Source organism: Haliotis rubra, unplaced genomic scaffold (genome assembly GCF_003918875.1).
Source record: "Haliotis rubra isolate DU_JTF1 unplaced genomic scaffold, ASM391887v1 Scf728, whole genome shotgun sequence".
Taxonomy (NCBI): Eukaryota; Metazoa; Mollusca; class Gastropoda; order Lepetellida; family Haliotidae; genus Haliotis; species Haliotis rubra.
In genome coordinates, this window is record NW_025767444.1 from 283,187 (window position 1) to 305,682 (window position 22,496).

The following is a 22,496-nucleotide window of genomic DNA, read 5'->3' on the forward strand; positions in this document are numbered from 1 at the left end:
GTGATATCTCATGCACTGTTGTACCCAGTGTCTTCAAATTTGGTGACAGCCTACATTGGGGGATTACGCAGACACCACTGTATTTGGGTGACCTTGACCTTATTTTCAAGGTCACCACGACACTTTTCACACTTTATAAACTCTTGTTAACGCGATATCTCATGGACTGTTGTACCCAATGTCATCAAATTTGGTGACAGTTTACATTGGGGTATTACACAGACACCAGTTTATTTGGGTGACCTTGACCTTATCTTCAAGGTCACCACGATACTTTGACTGCTTTTTAAAGGCGATATCTCATAAAACATTGCACCCAATGTTTTCAAGTATGTTGACAGCCTACATTGGGTGATTATGCAGACACCAGTCATTTCAGGCATCTTGTATGTGACCCCAAAATAAAAAGTAGTAAATATAGATATTCCATTCTTTAGCGGCGGGGGACATTGCCACATCAGTGGCAAACACTTGTTTTGTTACATATTTATTTGCTCACCAAAGACAAATCATACAACTGACCTGCCTAATATTTGGTGATGTAGCCCTTGGACGTGTAAACTTCCAAAATTCTGCAAGGAATGCTCCTGTATAAGTTTTTAAAGCAGTCAACAGTCATAGATTCCCACATATCTCTCCTAACAGATCTTTGGTAGTGTTGATGTTATGAACATGTGTTTTCAACTCTTTTTTGATACAAAGCCAAATGTTTTGTATAAGGTTCATATCTTTTGGGATCCGTCCAACTGCATGTGTCCAATTCCTGGTTTTCTCACACTCAATTTGTTTCTGATACTCAAATTATGCATAATCTTCACTTAATGACTTGAATAATTCAAGATAAGAAACAATGTTCACACATGAGTATTCGCTAAACTTTTGACTTCTTCATACAATTGACTGAGCTCACAGTAATGGTTGCAACAATAGCACAAGCAAGATGCTTCTTAAGACTTGTCAATATCTAATGAAACACAAGTGACATCAATAGGGCAAAACTGATTACTATATATCTTTGTCACCCTGACTGCCAATTATGTGTGAAAATTATAGCGAGTCCATCAATCAAATTACCATGGAAACAATGACACCATTTGGTTGTGTGAAACCCTGGATAACTTTCTTCGGTTCTTCACAAGTTCCATTTACCAAAGTTTACAGATTTACTGGTATATGTACACGGTATCTGACAGTATGAAACCTTATGCAATTCATTCAAGATAAGACAGGTGTTTTCTCATGTGTCATCACCTCCTCATCTTTGTACAATGACAAATTGTTTTTCTGCAAACTTCTGTGTTAAAAGTCATGATGATCAACTTAAGGTTTAACAAGAAATGTGCATGATTTTTTACTTACACTTCAACTACATCTAATTGTAGACAACAACGTTGGACACACAAAAGTAAAGGTGAAGCTCATTTACACATTTAGCACTCTGAGCTACTTGCTGAAGCCAGCAGCAGCAGCAGCAGCAGCTTTAGGCCTCTATCGGAAACCACTGCTATCTGGTCCATGAACTGTGGGGCGGTGGGGTAGCCTAGTGGTTAAAACGTTTCGCACGTCACGCCGATGACCTGGGTTCGATTCCCCACATGGGTATAATATGTGAAACCCTTTACAGGTGTGCCTTGCCATTATATTGCTGGAATATTGCTAAAAGCAGCGTAAAACCATTCTCCGTGAACTGAGTTTATATTCGTGTCGGACATTTTGCAGATGCCTTGGGTTTTTGTCCTTAAAATGTTATATCTACAATCTCTTTATTGAAGTGGATGGTGGTTGTACCTACAATCTCTTTACAGAAGTGGATGGTGGTTGTATCTACAATCTCTTTATGGAAGTGGATGGTGGTTGTATCTACAATCTCTTTATGGAAGTGGATGGTGGTTGTATCTAAAATCTCTTTATGGAAGTGGATGGTGGTTGTATCTACAATCTCTTTATGGAAGTGGATGGTGGTTGTATCTACAATCTCTTTATGGAAGTGGATGGTGGTTGTATCTACAATCTCTTTATGGAAGTGAATGGGGGTTGTATCTACAATCTCTTTACAGAAGTGGATGGTGGTTGTACCTACAATCTCTTTACAGAAGTGGATGGTGGTTGTATCTACAATCTCTTTATGGAAGTGGATGGTGGTTGTACCTACAATCTCTTTACAGAAGTGGATGGTGGTTGTATCTACAATCTCCTTATGGAAGTGGATGGTGGTTGTATCTACAATCTCTTTATGGAAGTGGATGGTGGTTGTACCTACAATCTCTTTACAGAAGTGGATGGTGGTTGTATCTACAATCTCTTTATGGAAGTGGATGGTGGTTGTATCTACAATCTCTTTATGGAAGTGGATGGTGGTTGTACCTACAATCTCTTTATGGAAGTGGATGGTGGTTGTATCTACAATCTCTTTATGGAAGTGGATGATGGTTGTACCTACAATCTCTTTACAGAAGTGGATGGTGGTTGTACCTACAATCTGTTTACAGAAGTGGATGATGGTTGAATCTACAATCTCTTTATGGAAGTGGATGGTGGTTGTACCTACAATCTCTTTACGGAAGTGGATGATGGTTGTATCTACAATCTCTTTATGGAAGTGGATGGTGGTTGTACCTACAATCTCTTTACGGAAGTGGATGGTGGTTGTATCTACCATCTCTTTCCGGAAGTGGATGGTGGTTGTACCTACAATCTCTTTATGGAAGTGGATGGTGGTTGTATCCACAATCTCTTTATGGTAGTGGATGGTGGTTTTATCCACAATCTCTTTACGGAAATGGATGGTGGTTGTACCTACAATCTCTTTATGGAAGTGGATGGTGGTTTTATCCACAATCTCTTTACGGAAATGGATGGTGGTTGTATCTACAATCTCTTTGCGGAAGTGGATGGTGGTTGTATCTACAATCTCTTTATGGAAGTGGATGGTGGTTGTACCTACAATCTCTTTACGAAAGTGGATGGTGAACTGAGTTCTCCGTGAACTGAGTTTATATTCGTGTCAGAATGGCAGGGAATAAGCTGTGTTCTTGTTTCAGAGAACTGATCATGTCTCAGGATGCCTTGGTGTAAGAGGATGTCAGTATCATCGACTTGAACAAAACATGCACAGCATGTTTCAAGGGAAGCAACTTTTCTATGTCTAATGTCAAGAAACTTGCTGAAGCATTCATAAAGTACTCACAACTGCTTGGCTGTTTGACAGCATGTTAGTTGTTCCAACACTACCGCTGTTACAGGTCATTGGCTCCCTCCCTCTGCAAGCCGTCTGCGTTCTGCTGTTTATTTTTTTGACAGTTACATAGACAGATTCTTTAATACAAATGCATAAAATCGGTGATTTACAATGTGATTAGGTTGTCTGACAAAACATCCACTTGCACAGTTTGAGATAGATTGGGTTATTGGATGAAGAGATATTTACAAAAAAACGGGTCCACATGCATTTCATGCCAAACTATAGGTGAGGGTATATTGTATTTCATAGCAGCCACATATTGGGTGCTGGAAACGAAAGTCTCTGCAGGGATTTAAGCTGATGAGTCAGTCAACCATTCTGAGGCTTGAACACGACTTCCATATTGATTCCAGCTGGAATTTGGGTGGTTCTGACTTAATGAGGATCTGGAGGTCTGTTATCTATGATCCTAATCTGTGTGGAGTTCTTTTGGGAGCAGTAAATACTGGATAGTAAAAGCCCTTGTTGACTTCTGTCTCGTGAAGTTCTTTTTCTGGTAGATTCCGGTAAGGATGGAAACTCTGGCCTTATGGAGGCATAAAGGATAGTGGTGTGAAACAAAGCTTCTATGCCTTGATACTACTTTGATAATCCAGTGGCTGGATGTTATCTACTTTCATTTCTTGGTGCATGACAAGAAAAGATGACCTCTTCACTGCACCCCATGTTGGTGTTGTGTCGAAAGGCGGCAGTCTGAAATTGTAATTCATAGTTAAAGCCAGGTCCATAGGGTCAAAAGTCAACAGAAGTTGTTAGTCAGAATTTACTGTGACTTTTGGGTTTGGTTACTCTTCTGTCATTGTTGGATTAGTGTGATGAGTTCCAGGAGCTATGAGTCCCATTCTTCCTCTGAAAGGTCTGCAGGGATGTACATGTACCTCTTCTTAACAGGTACCACATAAATTGTGGATACTTCTCTAAAAAAAAATATTGCATTTCTCTCAATAATACTAACTATCAGCCCTCAGGGAAGCAACCATATAATTCATATCTCTCAATAATACTATCAGCCCTCAGGGAAGCTAGCATATAATGTATTTCTCTCAATAATACTAACTATCAGCCCTCAGGGAAGCTACCATATAATGTATATCTCTCAATAATACTATCAGCCCTCAGGGAAGCTACCATATAATGTATATCTCTCAATAATACTAACTATCAGCCCTCAGGGAAGCTACCATATAATGTATATCTCTCAATAATACTAACTATCAGGCCTCAGGGAAGCTACCATATAATGTATATCTCTCAATAATACTAACTATCAGCCCTCAGGGAAGCTACCATATAATGTATATCTCTCAATAATACTAACTATCAGGCCTCAGGGAAGCTACCATATAATGTATTTCTCTCAATAATACTAACTATCAGCCCTCAGTGAAGCTACCATATAATGTATATCTCTCAATAATACTAACTATCAGCCCTCAGGGAAGCTACCATATAATGTATATCTCTCTCCAATAATACTAACTATCAGTCCTCAGGGAAGCTACCATATAATGTATTTCTCTCAATAATACTAACTATCAGGCCTCAGGGAAGCTACCATATAATGTATTTCTCTCAATAATACTAACTATCAGCCCTCAGGGAAGCTACCATATAATGTATTTCTCTCAATAATACTAACTATCAGGCCTCAGGGAAGCTACCATATAATGTATTTCTCTCAATAATACTAACTATCAGGCCTCAGGGAAGCTACCATATAATGTATTTCTCTCAATAATACTAACTATCAGGCCTCAGGAAGCTACCATATAATGTATTTCTCTCAATAATACTAACTATCAGTCCCTCAGGGAAGCTACCATATAATGTATATCTCTCAATAATACTAACTATCAGTCCTCAGGGAAGCTACCATATAATGTATTTCTCTCAATAATACTATCAGGCCTCAGGGAAGCTACCATATAATGTATATCTCTCAATAATACTAACTATCAGTCCTCAGGGAAGCTACCATATAATGTATATCTCTCAATAAATACTAACTATCAGTCCTCAGGAGGCTACCATATAATGTATATCTCTCAATAATACTAACTATCAGGCCCTCAGGAAGCTACCATATAATGTATATCTCTCAATAATACTAACTATCAGGCCTCAGGGAAGCTACCATATAATGTATATCTCTCTCAATAATACTAACTATCAGTCCTCAGGAAGCTACCATATAATGTATATCTCTCAATAATACTAACTATCAGTCCCTCAGGGAAGCTACCATATAATGTATATCTCTCAATAATACTATCAGCCCTCAGGGAAGCTACCATATAATGTATATCTCTCAATAATACTATCAGCCCTCAGGAAGCTACCATATAATGTATATCTCTCAATAATACTAACTATCAGTCCCTCAGGGAAGCTACCATATAATGTATATCTCTCAATAATACTAACTATCAGGCCTCAGGAAGCTACCATATAATGTATATCTCTCAATAATACTAACTATCAGGCCCTCAGGGAAGCTACCATATAATGTATATCTCTCAATAATACTAACTATCAGTCCTCAGGAAGCTACCATATAATGTATATCTCTCAATAATACTATCAGCCCTCAGGAAGCTACCATATAATGTATTTCTCTCAATAATACTAACTATCAGTCCTCAGGGCTACCATATAATGTATATCTCTCAATAATACTAACTATCAGCCCTCAGGGAAGCTACCATATAATGTATATCTCTCAATAATACTAACTATCAGGCCTCAGGAAGCTACCATATAATGTATATCTCTCAATAATACTAACTATCAGTCCTCAGGGAGGCTACCATATAATGTATATCTCTCAATAATACTAACTATCAGTCCTCAGGAAGCTACCATATAATGTATATCTCTCAATAATACTATCAGCCCTCAGGGAAGCTACCATATAATGTATATCTCTCAATAATACTAACTATCAGGCCTCAGGGAAGCTACCATATAATGTATATCTCTCAATAATACTATCAGCCCTCAGGGAAGCTACCATATAATGTATTTCTCTCAATAATACTAACTATCAGGCCTCAGGGAAGCTACCATATAATGTATATCTCTCAATAATACTATCAGGCCTCAGGGAAGCTACCATATAATGTATTTCTCTAATACTAATAATATATAATGTATATCTATCAGGCCTCAGGGTAGGGTACCTGTGTACATTGTTATTAATAATCATTATATTCATGTAAACAATCATTATATAGGTACCTAAGTACATTCTTAGTTACAATTCATGATGCTCATGCCAGCAATCATTACATGGATACCGCGTGTACATTGTTATGTACAATTCTCGACACTATTGTGCCGTTAATGCAACACTTTCGACCATTCGGTCTGCTCCATATATACGTGGTTCACATACTATATGTCACAAACATGTAAACAACTATTGACCACATGAAGTTTATAATGTGTGCACCACATTACACCATTGTCCGTTATCTTCGAACTTTGCGTTGTGTTCACTGAACCGCGTGTAGCGATCACATCTGTAAGTCAGTAGTTCCATGAATTAGTTCGTCTCACGTGTTTTTCGGGTGACCGTGTCCAGCGTCGGATAGATGCTCCTTATGGCGATCGCTTGGTGGAAGTTCGCTTGCTGGATCGGAGCCCTGTAGGAGTGGCTTTGAAGGTAGTGGTCCTCTGTAGGTGTGATCTGCACCCCAGCGTTAACTGGCACCATCTCAACCTCGGTTGTAGCCGGTGACATTCCTCCCACCCCTTCCTCGCTTGGCAAGCCAGGGTCTAATGACTCTTATGTACAGAAATATCCCTACCAATATTCCCCTATAAGTAGAATTATCCCTATAAAATATTTCCAGTCAGAAGTCTCATCGTCTGGTATCATGTTATGTAGTTCATCAAGCTTATCAATAAGATGATCCATAGGAATTTTCTCAATAACTCCGAGTTTATCAGGCAACCTAGTCAAGTTCAGTCTTTTGGCAGTTTTCATAAAGGTTTCCAGAGCAGCATGCTCCGAAACATTCACGGTCATCACTAACTCTAAAAATTATCTCTTGATTGATATTGACTTTCATTATGATAATAAGGGAGTAAAGTCAAATGATCATTAGATGCTGAACACGAGATGCTCAGTTTAATTATCTCTAACGGTGGCTAGACCGTTATAGTATAGGAAAACCGATTATCACTATCACATACCACTACAAAATCTAATTTCTTATGAGTCGTCACTATCCAACTTCCTGCAGCGCAGGTATTCTGCCATAGGTAGAATTGCGTTTGGTCTGATTTCTCGACAGGTCTTTTGGACTTTCGCTTCATCTTTCATAAATAGAGCAACTACACATAGATGGCTTAGATTGATTGGGTAGATGGGACTCTGGATATGGCAATAACCCGTAAGGGGTTTTGTGCATGCCTGTACCTCGGAGGGTTTCAATAATGCATATTTCAGATTGCTGTGCATTGACTGCAACTACATCAGTTTCTAAACGATATTCTGCTACCATATGACCCGATACCATCTGGTTTCGTGGTCTATGCCATTCCCGATCAGTGGTATAGGTAAGTTATGTGCCTGGTATATCCCAAATTGTCCATTAACATCTAGAAGCCGGAATGGACGTAATTACCAAGATCTTATTTTCAATAGCACGGTGGTACATAGTAAGGACTTATAGAAACCCCATAAGTTGTCTTCGGGATCATTTGCTAAACGCAAACCTATTAGGAAGATGGACTTGTATGTCCTTTAATAAACTTAGTAACTGTTTTGGCTGCTTATTGTACTGGGTGCAAGATGTCCTAAGGCCAACATATTAACTTGAAGTTGGAGGTGTTCTAGATAGGATAAAAGGTTTGTAACATGCCTCGAATATTCTCAATGACAAGTTCTGCCTGTAAATAGGTCTTTGTGACCCATTCTAATTTTGCTATCTGATTTCCTAATGTCATTGATACATTAGCAATTTCACGCGCTCTACAAAATGTAAATCATCAATAACTTCATTAATGGTCTGTCTATTCTCCGAGACTTGAATTCTAGTTGTATTGAGGATAGAGAGCCCCTCCTGTATTACGTGTCATATCTACTTGGTTTTCTGCAAGCCTCTTCAATGCTTTTGCTTTATAGTGTTTAGGTCAGCATCAGACACAGTGCCAAACAAGAAACTTAAAGCTTTTCCAACAAATGGTAATAGCGAAGCTTAGGTCGGCGTGCAACCTGCTGTATTCTGCCAAATTTTCTGCTAGATTATTTAAGGTGGTACTCAAACGTATTATTTCTTCGTCTAACTTTATATACATACTTAAAATTCCCTCTGATTTATCTGAGTAGAAACGGTTCATAAATTGCCTAACCATCAGTGCAACTTGATCAATGTCATACCTGCATTGCTCAATAAACTGGTTATATGGTTTTAGATCAATAACAAAAGTTACCAACCATTTTGACCTGGTGGTAGTGATATCATTTATCTTTTGGAAGATAACATTTTCATACATTACATTACCCTGGGCAAAACCAAACAGGAAGAGGAGAACCAGAGGAAACATGTTCTCCCTGAAACATAAGGATATCGAATAATAGACGATGATCTGATAACCATTAATCTGGATAACCCTATAATAATCCAACCATTGCTTGAAGCAGCTGTTTAACTTGTTCTCCTTTGTTTTTGTATGTGTTTCTAGTAGAGATTCTAGATGATTTTCGCTCAACAGATTCTATTAACTTGTCTTCTTCGTCTGCTTATTAGCTGCAGAATCATGGGGCTCTACCTGTTCGTCCTGCTCCTCATTTTCAGAATCAGTTTCAAGTGGTTGATCCCTGGCTCTTAATCGCTTCTGTAATTCTGCCAATGGTATGTAGTCCTCTTCTTCTGAATCTGATCGCTTCTTGACGATATCGCCTCAGCCGATCCGCCTTGGAATCAGTGATAATGACTGGATCTGACTCTTCACTACTGGACTCTTCTGGAGGAACAACATATTGGGCCTTCCTTCTGGGCCTACCTGTTGTATCCTTGGGAATTTCCCTAATCATCTATTTTTGCTATCCGCAAATGTTCTGCATGTGCTTTTGTTACTGTCCCATCCAGTTGATTCCTAATGATGAATGTAACAGGTGATGTCCGCTCAATAACTTCGGTAGTATGGCTTCCATTTGGATTGTAATTTGCTTTTTCGCTGGTGATGTCTGTAATACACAGGATCACCAACGCTTATCTCAATTGGCTTGCTGCATCTGTCAGCATATTTTGCTTGTCTTTCTTTGCCTTTTTCATATGTTCGTGTACCAACACAAAAGATTTGTGTTGCTGTTGCAGGGCAATTTTATGTTCCTCCTCCCATGGTATTTCTTCCTGGGTTTTAGAAGGTTGTCCAATGGTAGGACAACATCCCGGTTGTATAAGAGGAAAAAGGGTGAGAATTTGGATGACTCACATATGTTGAACCGGATTGCTGCTAAGGTCTGGTTCAAGTACAAATCCCAAGTAGTTAGATCATCATCCAATTTCTTCGCCAGGACATCATGCAGTGTCCTATGAAAACGCTTCTACTCTCCCATTGGCTTGTGGGTGGTAGAAAGAAGTCACCACATGGTGAATTCCCAATGTGGCAAGAATTGTCTTCACGACATGGTTTACATTTTCCGCACCATTGTCGGTGACAATCTCTAGTGGAGAGCCATATCGAGGAAATATTTCTTCAATTAGCAGGTGTGCAATGGTTTCAGCAGTCTTGTCTGGTACTGCAAAAGCCTCCGGCCAACCACTATAATGATCTACAAATCCCACAATGTACTTGTTTCCTGACAGAGTGGTTGGGTAAGGGCCTGATAGATCCATGCTTATTTTCGCAAATGGATAGGGAGGTACATCAGTTTCTTGGAGGGGTGGCTTCTGTTTGCGTAGAGATCGGGCCTGGCAAGTGATGCAGCGGGAAACATACTCATACAAATCCTTGTACATGTTCGCCAGTAATATTTCGCTTTCAATGCATCAAACGCTTTATCGATTCCCATATGCCCATTCTCATCATGGTACTGATGGATTAGTTGCCCTTTTAAATGTGTGGGTACATACAATCTTGGGATGGGTTCATCATCCACATCAGTGATGTAGTATAGCAAACCATCCATCAACAAGAACTTCTTGAGGGAATGGCTGACCATCCTGACCTTTTCTAGCAAGGTTTTCGCTTCTTGTATCTCTTCATCTTTGACTGTTCTGTTGTCATATCAAGGTTAAAGTCCAAGGGTATTGCCTTTTCCAGAACATCTAATCCTGGACCTTGACAGCGAGCATATGCCTTGGGCTCAAAATTGGTCGAGTCAAGCACATTGATTTCTAAACTGTTATCATTCTCTACAGATTCAACCATCTCATCCGTCCTTAAATTATTACCATCGCCGAACCCTGAGAGAAGATCTGCACAGGTATTTTCTGTGCCTGCAATATACTGAACCTGACAATTATATCCTGCCATTCCGAAAGTGCCCAGAGCTGTACTTTCTTGTTTTGCATGGGTGACTCCAACAGATACTTCAACGGTTTATGATCAGTTTTGATCACAAAATCTGCATTATGCAAGTAATGGTCAAGTTTCTGTAAGCTGAAGTGTATTGCGTAAGCCTCTTTCTCTATGGTCGCATTTGGAAGCGTGTCTGTGTGTCACTCAGTTTGTGTGACAAGAAATGAATGGTTTTTCCGTCCCATCATCGCTTAATTGGGCTAGACAAGCACCAATACAGCTGTCACTGGCATCTGTATACAGGATGTATGGTTTATTTGGGTCTGGATATGTCAGTAAAGGAATTACTGTCAGGCTTTGTTTTAGGAACTGGAAAGCTAAGCTGACATTCATCTGTCCAGGAAAACCTGGCATATTTCTTAGTTAACCGAACAATTGGTTCAGCAATTTTAGAAAAATTTGGAATGAAGCCGATAGTAGTTACACATCCCGATGAAACTTCTGACCTCTCTGACAGATGTTGGAGCTCCCATAGACCGTATGGCTTCAACTTTCTGTTCCTCTGGCTTGATCCCACTCTGGTTGATCACTTAATCCTAGATAGTTCGTTTCAGATTGGACAAAACTACACTTAGAAAGTTTAAGCTTCAGCTTAATGCTGTCTCAGGCTTATCAAAACAGTTTGTATGTGAAACATATGATCCTGTAAGGTTTTTGAGAAGATCAAGATATCATCTAGATATGCTATTGCAAATGCTTCTAGATCCTGTAGTACTATATTCATGAGTTCCATGAATATTGAGGGAGCATTACAGAGGCCGAAAGGCATAACAGAGAATTCAAACAGTCCACGGTGACATGCAAAAGCTGTCTTTTCCTTGTCTTGTTCATCCATCAAGATTTGCCAGTACCCCGACTTTAAATCAAGAGTGGAGAAGTATTTTGAATTCCCAGTTGTGTCAAGATATCATCAATGAGTGGGAGAGGCGGAGATGGGTCGGTAATCTTGTTTAAGGACCGAAGTCCACACAAAATCGCTTTACTTCGGCCCTTCTTGTCCACCACTACAATGGGAAAGCTCCACGGTGATCTAGACCGTTTAATAATTTTGGCCTCAAGCATGTCATTGATGGCTTTGTCAACCACTTTTCTTTTTATTAAGTGGTGTCCGTATGGCCTCAACTTGTGCCCCTTCGAAAAGATCATGAATTCTTCATGAATTCTTCATGAAGTGTCTTCATGAAAACTTCATGAATACTTCATGCAGAATTCATGAACATTAAATGAGACATTTACTTCATGAAGACTTCATGAAGTTCCTTCATGAAGGAACTTCATGAAGTGTTCATGAACTCTTCATGAAGGAACTTCATGAATTCTTCATGAAGAAAATGTCTCATTTAATGTTCATGAATTCTTCATGAAGTAACTTCATGAAGTAACTTCATGAATTAAATGTCTCATTAAATGTTCATGAAATGTTCATGAATTCTTCATGAAGTAACTTCATGAATTCTTCATGAAGTAAATGTCTCATTTAATGTTCATGAATTCTTCATGAAGTAACTTCATGAATTCTTCATGAAGTAAATGTCTCATTTAATGTTCATGAATTCTTCATGAAGAAGAGTTCATGAACACTTCCTGAAGAGTTCATGAAGAGTTAACTCATGAAGACCTCCTGAAGAGTTCATGAAGATTTCCTGAAGAGTTCATGAACGCAACTTTTTTCTGCAACACAAGACACAGGATTTCACATTTAAACCCCATGCTCTCTAAAGATAAAAAGACAGGGTATAATTTAGTAGAATAATATTTAATTCTTATTGAAGTCAAGTTTATTTCTGATGTGGGGTGGTCTTAGGCCCACATCACTGTTCTATACATGATCGAGGACTTTGCATTTTTATCACGTTATGAGATCATGTTCATTAACTTCTCAAGACATCCAAGATATTTTTATGGATTTAACTTCTTTGTAAATTCTCTCACAACATTTCGAGACCATTCCAAGTCCCTTCATCAGGTGAACTGACAGTTAGGACTATGAAGTCATAACTGACTTATGATGTCACAATGCAAGTGACATCACAGTACACTAGGGAGAGTACTGTATAAGTAAGTTTGAAGAGTTATTTACATAATGATGAAAATTCATGCTAAATAACAGAGTTGAAAGTTGAATTGTCAATACACAACAACTGCTAATTACACAAAAGTTACTTGATAGCAGGCTTTCCAAAAAGAATAGTAGACTCATTATTTTTTGGGGGGGAAATGCCACTGAAAGACATTCTCAAGACATGATTACATCTTATAACATACATGTATTGTATGTAAAAACATTGTATATTGTAGTTACAAGTTTATATAAATGTATTTTGTCGTAAGATTTAATGGTTATGATTCACTCCAGAGATATGCTCGAATTGTCACGCGATCACCAGGCGATTACGTCATCAAAACATGTGTTGTTGATTCAGAGATTGTTTATACATTAAATCTGCTAAATATAAATGAATATTAAAAAGTACTTACACGCGATCACCAGGCGATTACGCAGGCATGTGTTCCTGGAGGTTGCAATTGGTACACTATATCCATTTAATGTCACATCTTATTTGGATGTTAGATCGCATTCTTCTTGCATTCGGTGGCTTCTGCTACATGCATTACCGGAAGTATGACGGCATCTCATATAGCATACTCTCCTTCAAAAGCAGTTACAGAGACAACAGACTCAACATAAGTTCTAGTGTTTTGGGGCTTATTAGAGTTTTATATTTGAATTACAGTGCTGCATTCTTGGCTCTGCCTTTGCGCAAAGTAGTTATTCTTGTGAAATTGGAAATTTGGAAGTTATAGGAATAATACATCTACAGTACTCTGAACTGTTATAACGAACAAGCCGGTAAACTAGCAAAAGTTTAATTCACTCTTGCAGTTGCCTATCCTTGAATTGTTATTGCCACCTATAAAATAAATAACAACAACAGTGAGTAAAGATTCATTGACTTTATTTATTTGTTAGAATTTTCTTTTAATCCATTTTTACATAACTTTCAAAATTGACGGTTGGGATGGGACATAAAATATATCCTGACGACCACATTCCCCACCCCCAACCTGTTTCATTGTTTCTGCACATCAATATTGCAAATTTGTGACATATAGGATGGGCAAATTATTCAGGTATATATTTGGTTCTAATTTCTTCTTAGGCACTACAAATACAAATAAAAAAGATACTCAGCCTTGATATGTCTTTTACAAATTAAACACACTCTGTATGGTCTATCCATTATCAATATACAATATATAACAAGGATACAAAATATGCTATACATCCATATGTTGCCATAAAATACTTGTAACACTAAAAGTGTTTGAAATATTTCAAAACCAATTTCAGCGCATACTGGTAATGATATCCCAGGTGCATTTAATATTACTGTATGCCTTCTTCAGCTCAAGCAGAATACAAAATTTAATTTTTTATGTTCGCGGCTACCTTCTGTTGAACTAAACGACAGCCGTGCCCCTTTTTAACCCCCAGAGATGGCAGGATCACCTGGAAGCATAGAAGATAAGACATATGGTAAGAAACTTTAGCATTTCAATGCTAACAAAATTATAAAGGGTGGTAGTACTGGCATTAACTAGTTCATATTCAAAGAATGGACAAGGATAATTTTATGGCTAACAACTTCTTTAATACTTACATGCAACGTTTCGACATAGATACTTATGATGTCTTTCAGTGGCATTTAGAAGTTGTACATTGATGTCCAAGATACTTATGTTGCCAATTGTTTGTGTGTGCGAAAATTGAGAAAGTAGACCTCAATATCTATGTGTCGACTTCCATGTAGAATCAGAATAGAACGACTATAGATCTAAGAGTGAATGTGACAAATATCAATAAATGTATACATTTCCAACCATGTTCGTGAATTCAAAAAGAACTGAGCCTTTCATAAATACAGAATGTTTTCGTGATGCGATTATATGTGGTGGGGAAGCAGACAGTTTCTTCACAGTCTGCCCAGCTTGTTTCGATTTCAATGTGATATATTTATCAGGAATTCAGGGGTAGAAATAACTTTAAAATTGATAGTGTACTCTGATACAGTGGCACATGTAAAGTAACTTGCCCTGATAATTTTTCCACTATACCGACCGTTTTCTTGCTGATGGTTTAAATAAACAACATAATTAACATTGGAAAGTCAAATGGCCAGGACACCGGTACAGTGTGATATACAAATTTGCTTGACCAACAGAAAAAAACCCAGTGGACATGGACGTAAGGCAAGGGGTTAATTGATAATTCCAACCTTGGGAGTTGTTTTTAATATGTCTTCATAACATACTACATGGCTTTACAAAACCTTCATCAATGCTTGCATATTCCAACATATTATTAAACATGGGTCTAAATAATATATGCATCCACCCTAAAACTAATATTTTTATCCACTACCTGCAAAAGAAGAAAACAATGGCTCCCTTGGCAAGCTAAAAAAAAGCCTTGACCTCCTGTATTATGACCTACCTGGAGGTATTTACAAATCTTGCATGTACACCAATCTTTGTTATTCTTGAAAACAGTATAGTATTATCGATTGGAATTTATTCAAATATATAATCAAAGTTTGATTGTCAAATGATAAATTATCTGATCATTTGATCCATTGGTGCATCACTACAAATTATACCTTTCGAACACAAATAAATACCTTTGGTTCCTGTCGAGTCCAAGTCTGTTTTTGACTGTTTATGTTTAACCCCTGAAGGCACATAGGTTGACGCAGGATCTGGTAGATAAAACAATTCAATGAGATGATGTTAAAATTCATGCATGTAAATGGAACGGAACAAGTGGCTCCTGTGATGATACTTTCGTCACACAGAGTCATAGTAATTAATTTTGTCATAGAGCTATAGTATATTTTACTAATCATTGGGAACTTCAATGTTAATAAAAACTACACAAAGCACATCACATTCCTGATATTGAAAACGTTTTGGTCCTTTTCTGCAAAACACCTTTCTCTACTTCCACAAAGATCGACATAAAATCCCAATTTCTGAAGAACAGAATTTGCTGAAATCAAAGAATTTATTTTAGACGAAGGATGCACAAAGAATTTCTTCCCGGATAATGAAGTTATATCTTTGGTATTGTCACATCAATTTTAAAACAACAAATACAAGCAATCACAAAAGTATCATCACAGGAATACAGAACTTGGAGGTTTAAACCGCGCACTCAGCAATATTGCAGCTATATTGCGGCTGTCTGTTAACCATGTCAGCGAGTGTGACCACCCGATCCCGTAGGGTCGCCCCTTACGACAAGCATGGGTTACTGAAGGCCAGTTCTAACCCGAATCTTCTCGGATTTTAAGACTGAATTATACAAGCTGAAGATGTGATTTTATCAAAATATTGACAAATGTGACAGGCTCACACGATTTTTCAACATAGAAGCAAATATTTTTAACTTAAACTTCGATCATTTACCTTTGATTCCCACAACGACGGCGCGGTAGTTTGACACGGAACTTTGCCTAAACTTCTTTCCTGGTTGGTGAAGAAATTGTCAGAGATTTTTCCATCGTACCAAAAGAGAAGACAACTTTGGAAGTTCACACGATCAGTGTCGTCCATAGATGCAGTCATGTTCGGTACCGCCATGTTCAGATTTTAGAAAAGCGCCAAAATCGCTTCCAGCCAATTAGAGGTGCTCTTTCTTTCGATGTCATAATTGAACCAATGCCAAGACTCGTTAATCAGTTGAGTTAGGTTTTTGTCTCTTCAAAATAAATAACATATCTAAAGAAGCAAATACGACTGAATACAGTTTTTAAAAAGCTCCATAAGATTTATTGTATCATTTATATAGTTTTTAATACATACTTTTAAAAAAATCACGATCGACGAGATCATCCGGTACCAGCCATCGTTCCAAAATGGCGGATGCACCCGACTCACGGGAGGTAGATTTACCGATTCCATCATGAAAATAAGGGAAATACCGTCCAAATACACGATGTCAAATTTGAATGTCTCATCTCTGGTCGGAAACTGGCTTCAAAACAAAACATTTTAAGTCATTTTCACACTTTACATGGACTAAGACAGTAGTTGTTTACATCAGTGTTCGATCGGTTTTGCGAAAATTCAGAATTGACGCGAGTCTCGACTGCACGTACAATTAATATTCAGACTGGGTCCAGAGACATGGTAAAGAAATAAACATCGTGATATTGTCCACACATTCTTGTTTGGCATATTAAACATTTTAAAAGGCCCCATAGACATATTGGTGTAGATAACGCGAAAGATCCATTAAAAATTTGGAAGTGTGTAAAATCTACAGCAGTTACGTGCGATTACTTATCGGATAAGTAAAGTTTGAAACACTACTACTCACAATCTAAGACACGTTTCTGCTGTAGATGTTTTCCAACTTTAGATTTTTGAATGTTTGGCCTAATTTTAAGAACCTTACAGCACCACAAAAATATGTCATAATACCCTTCTACGTAACTGTTGTGATTTCGTGCCAAAGTACGTTCTCGAAGCAGTGCCCTTTTTAGCAATTATTAAAATATATTATATTTCGGTTTAAACGTAACTTGTATACAGAAATCCAACTTGGCTGTGTCCAATTTCTTCAAATTGCTTAAAAGTTTGTCTCCTCTGACTCTTGTCTTTGATGCTGAAAAATCCATCTGTGAAACTGTGTTATCATAGCCTCATTCATTTTTTGAACCAGTAGTGAATACAAACACCCACTCTCCAGCTCTCGATCTTATCAGATTCCCTCAAACTGACTACAGCTACATGAAGCATGTAAGCAAAATTGTACAAATCAGATTCAGATAATTTAAACTTTCTTAAATATGTTGAAAATATTTTTATGTTTCACCTTTACAAAACCACTGATATAACATGAATAAAAGTATTGTATCTTGTAATATTTTGTCTTTTCAATGTAGTTTACTCTGGAAATTTACAGTGAATAAGATGAGTCTTAGTTCATGAACAAAAACTTCATGAAGTAAAATATAACTTCATGAAGTGTAAAATAACTTCATGAAGTTGATGAAGTGTGTCTTCATGAAGAATTAACTTCATGAAGTTGATGAAGTCTTCATGAAGTGTGTCTTTCTGAAGAATTAACTTCATGAAGTTGATGAAGTCTTCATGAAGTGTGTCTTCATGAAGAAGGTTCATGAAGATTTTGGTTGAAGTTGATGAACACTTCATGAACTCTTCGTGAACTCATCATGAAGTTCATGAAGACTTCATGAAGACTTCATGAACTCATGAACTGAGTTTCGCAGGGGTAAATAGCCGGTATCTATTTCTGACACTTGGTAAAGTGTGTCATCAGGAAAATATGGCCCTTGTTTTACTTTTGCTCTGCACAGACTTCTACTTTGTGGTTTTAAAATAGTGTCCCCAGCCAGACGCACAATGGAGGCAATGTGCAGGTCATCTTCCAATGGTACATAGGTTTTTCCTATCCTTAAACTTCCAAGGTCGTAGTACAGTCGGACGCCATGTTGTTTTAGCCAATCTCTTCCCAAAATCATATTCCTATTCATGTTGCCTACCACATAAAAATTTGTGCAAGTTAATGTCACTCCTCTCATTTGAAAAGTGATGTCTACGCAACCATCTACTTCTAAACCATTCCCATTGACAGACTGTAGTGAAACCTTCTTTTTACTTAACTTATAGAGTCCTTGTAGTTTGTGAAAACCCTTCTGTGAATAATAGATACTTCAGCTCCAGAATCAATCAAACATCTATAATGTTGTTTCCCTATCCTAACAGTACACCTAACTTGGATTTCCTGCTAAATTTATAGTATATACTGTTCTCTCTTTCTCCTTCTCATCGGTTTCATCATGAGAAGGAGTTTTAGTTTAAAGGTGTTCCATTTGGTGTTCTCCTATATGTTCCATAATTCATCCCATAATGTTTCTCTCTGTTTGGGCAATCCCTTTTAAAATGTCCCCGTTGGTTGCACACCCTAACACAACATTGCTCATGGTCTACCAATGGGTTCCTACTCTTTATTTGTCACTGCATTGACACTATTCCTATTGCCTGACCTACAGTCCCTCAGCCTTGTGGCCTGATTGCTGACATTTATAGCATTTCGCTCTTGGGCGGTAATGGTCTACCTCCATGGGTTCTTCCCTCGTTGATCTTCATCCTCTATTGCCCCTTCCTAGTCTCAGGTTAAATCGGTGCGTGAAATTCTGTTCATGCGTTGCACATGCAACAGCTGCAGCCATGTTTGGAGGGTTTTCTCTCATTACTTTCATTTTTTTGAGATAGTCATAGGCTAGCCCATCTGTGAAAAAACCTACCAATTGGCGCCTATGGCAACACCACCTCCATCCCTACCTAATCCTGTGTAAGCCTCCTCGGCTAAGTTTAGCAGTCGTTCGGCAAACAACTGTACACTTTCACAGTGTTTCTGTCTTACAGTTCTCAACAACATAAAGGCATGTTGGCGTCAGTTATTTCAGCAAATCTCCACGAGTCAGTTCATGCTTTAGCTCCGCCATGTTGCCTGATCATGGTCTTGCAAATAGCGATGTATAAAATCGCTAACTGCCCCTGAACTTGACTGGTACGCCACTAATTTGATTCTATCTTGACCTGAGTTAGTCAACACAGCTGTGTATTTTTCAATACTTTTCATCCATTCTTTAAACCGTGAGGCTCCCCTCAAATGGTTTTATAATTTGAGCTATACCCTGTGCCTAACGCCAGTGGACAGACTGGCTAATTGCCCTGTTATTTGCCCTGCAATTCCGGTCAAAAGTCACCTATATCCTGGCTTGCCATAACGAAGTCGGAATAAAGAAGAAGTCAAAGCCACTTACCAAGCTGATCAGGGTCCAGTCCACGTTGTTTGGCGGCTTGTCCTTGTTTGAAGGGGAATCCTGGTCTCGGCACCAAAGAAGAACCCTCGCGTGCTCTATGTAGCACGCGATAACACGCACACAGGATGAAAGTTTTGACACCGTTCTTTAATTATCACAGCATATAACGATATCAATCAGTAATTACAACAATAGGAATATGGTGGAGACCATGCGAGAGGCTAGGCAGTTCCCAGGCTGACCAGGCGAGACCAGGGTTGTTCTTCGACTTCTCTGCTCAGCTGATCTGCTAGCCTTGGCTGTTGGTGCTGTCCGTTGGTCTGTGTTCAGCCTCCCGCCTGTGCCTCAAGCTGTTTTCCTCTCTATGTGGCTGTCTCTGTAGACTACCTTCATGGTGCTGCTTATATAACGAACTTCAGCCACAGGATCACGTGGCGACTAGTCAGCATTTCTCTTGACCGTTCAGGTACACGTAGTGACCAGTCAGCATTTCGCTGGACAGTTTGCCAAATCATCACAACAAGGTTAAATCGTTATCTGTCCAATTAGTCAGTCATTAGTGGTGGTCAGTACAATCATATCTTTATCTGGTCAATTTGCCCTTATCATCACCCATTGCTGACCAGCACTGACCGACTTTTATCTTCCATGGAAAACATGCCTGCCCGTCTACACAGCCTCCAACCATAGTGTTACAATACTAACTATCAGCCCTCAGGGAAGCTACCATATAATGTATTTCTCTCAATAATACTAACTATCAGGCCTCAGGGAAGCTACCATATAATGTATTTCTCTCAATAATACTAACTATCAGTCCTCAGGGAAGCTACCATATAATGTATATCGCTCAATAATACTAACTATCAGTCCTCAGGGAGGCTACCATATAATGTATTTCTCTCAATAATACTAACTATCAGCCCTCAGTGAAGCTACCATATAATGTATATCTCTCAATAATACTAACTATCAGCCCTCAGGGAAGCTAGCATATAATGTATTTCTCTCAATAATACTATCAGCCCTCAGGGAAGCTACCATATAATGTATTTCTCTCAATAATACTAACTATCAGTCCCTCAGTGAAGCTACCATATAATGTATATCTCTCAATAATACTAACTATCAGCCCTCAGGGAAGCTAGCATATAATGTATTTCTCTCAATAATACTATCAGCCCTCAGGGAAGCTACCATATAATGTATATCTCTCAATAATACTAACTATCAGCCCTCAGGGAAGCTAGCATATAATGTATTTCTCTCAATAATACTAACTATCAGGCCTCAGGGAAGCTAGCATATAATGTATTTCTCTCAATAATACTAACTATCAGGCCTCAGGGAAGCTACCATATAATGTATTTCTCTCAATAATACTAACTATCAGGCCTCAGGGTAGCTACCATATAATGTATATCTCTCAATAATACTAACTATCAGCCCTCAGGGAAGCTACCATATAATGTATTTCTCTCAATAATTCTAACTATCAGCCCTCAGGGAAGCTACCATATAATGTATTTCTCTCAATAATACTAACTATCAGCCCTCAGGGAAGCTACCATATAATGTATTTCTCTCAATAATACTAACTATCAGCCCTCAGGGAAGCTACCATATAATGTATATCTCTCAATAATACTAACTATCAGCCCTCAGGGAAGCTACCATATAATGTATTTCTCTCAATAATACTAACTATCAGCCCTCAGGGAAGCTACCATATAATGTATTTCTCTCAATAATACTAACTATCAGCCCTCAGTGAAGCTACCATATAATGTATTTCTCTCAATAATACTAACTATCAGCCCTCAGGGAAGCTACCATATAATGTATTTCTCTCAATAATACTAACTATCAGTCCTCAGGGAAGCTACCATATAATGTATATCTCTCAATAATACTAACTATCAGCCCTCAGGGAAGCTACCATATAATGTATTTCTCTCAATAATACTAACTATCAGTCCTCAGGGAAGCTACCATATAATGTATATCTCTCAATAATACTAACTATCAGCCCTCAGGGAAGCTACCATATAATGTATTTCTCTCAATAATACTAACTATCAGTCCTCTCAGGGAAGCTACCATATAATGTATATCTCTCAATAATACTATCAGCCCTCAGGGAAGCTACCATATAATGTATATCTCTCATATCTCTCAATAATACTAACTATCAGCCCTCAGGGAAGCTACCATATAATGTATATCTCTCAATAATACTAACTATCAGCCCTCAGGGAAGCTACCATATAATGTATATCTCTCAATAATACTAACTATCAGTCCTCAGGGAGGCTACCATATAATTTATATCTCTCAATAATACTAACTATCAGTCCTCAGGGAAGCTACCATATAATGTATTTCTCTCAATAATACTAACTATCAGTCCTCAGGGAAGCTACCATATAATGTATTTCTCTCAATAATACTAACTATCAGCCCTCAGGGAAGCTACCATATAATGTATATCTCTCAATAATACTAACTGTCAGTCCTCAGGGAGGCTACCATATAATTTATATCTCTCAATAATACTAACTATCAGTCCTCAGGGAAGCTACCATATAATGTATTTCTCTCAATAATACTAACTATCAGCCCTCAGGGAAGCTACCATATAATGTATTTCTCTCAATAATACTAACTATCAGCCCTCAGGGAAGCTACCATTTAATGTATATCTCTCAATAATACTATCAGCCCTCAGGGAAGCTACCATATAATGTATTTCTCTCAATAATACTAACTATCAGCCCTCAGTGAAGCTACAATATAATGTATATCTCTCAATAATACTATCAGGCCTCAGGGAAGCTACCATATAATGTATTTCTCTCAATAATACT

At 38.1% G+C, this 22,496-nt stretch overlaps 1 protein-coding gene and 1 long non-coding RNA gene across 5 annotated transcripts in view; one reads left to right on the forward strand and one right to left on the reverse strand.

The window, feature by feature from the left end:
• LOC124259546 (nuclear receptor subfamily 5 group A member 2-like) overlaps positions 1-22,496 on the forward strand; it is a 268,621-nt gene that overhangs the window by 177,703 nt on the left and 68,422 nt on the right. The gene's annotated exons all lie outside the window — the stretch shown is intronic.
• LOC124259547 lies at positions 13,715-17,703 on the reverse strand. Its single transcript, XR_006893861.1, has 3 exons — positions 16,241-17,703; positions 15,454-15,531; positions 13,715-14,285 (listed from the first exon to the last, which is right to left on the reverse strand). It is a non-coding gene; the product is annotated as an uncharacterized LOC124259547 (long non-coding RNA).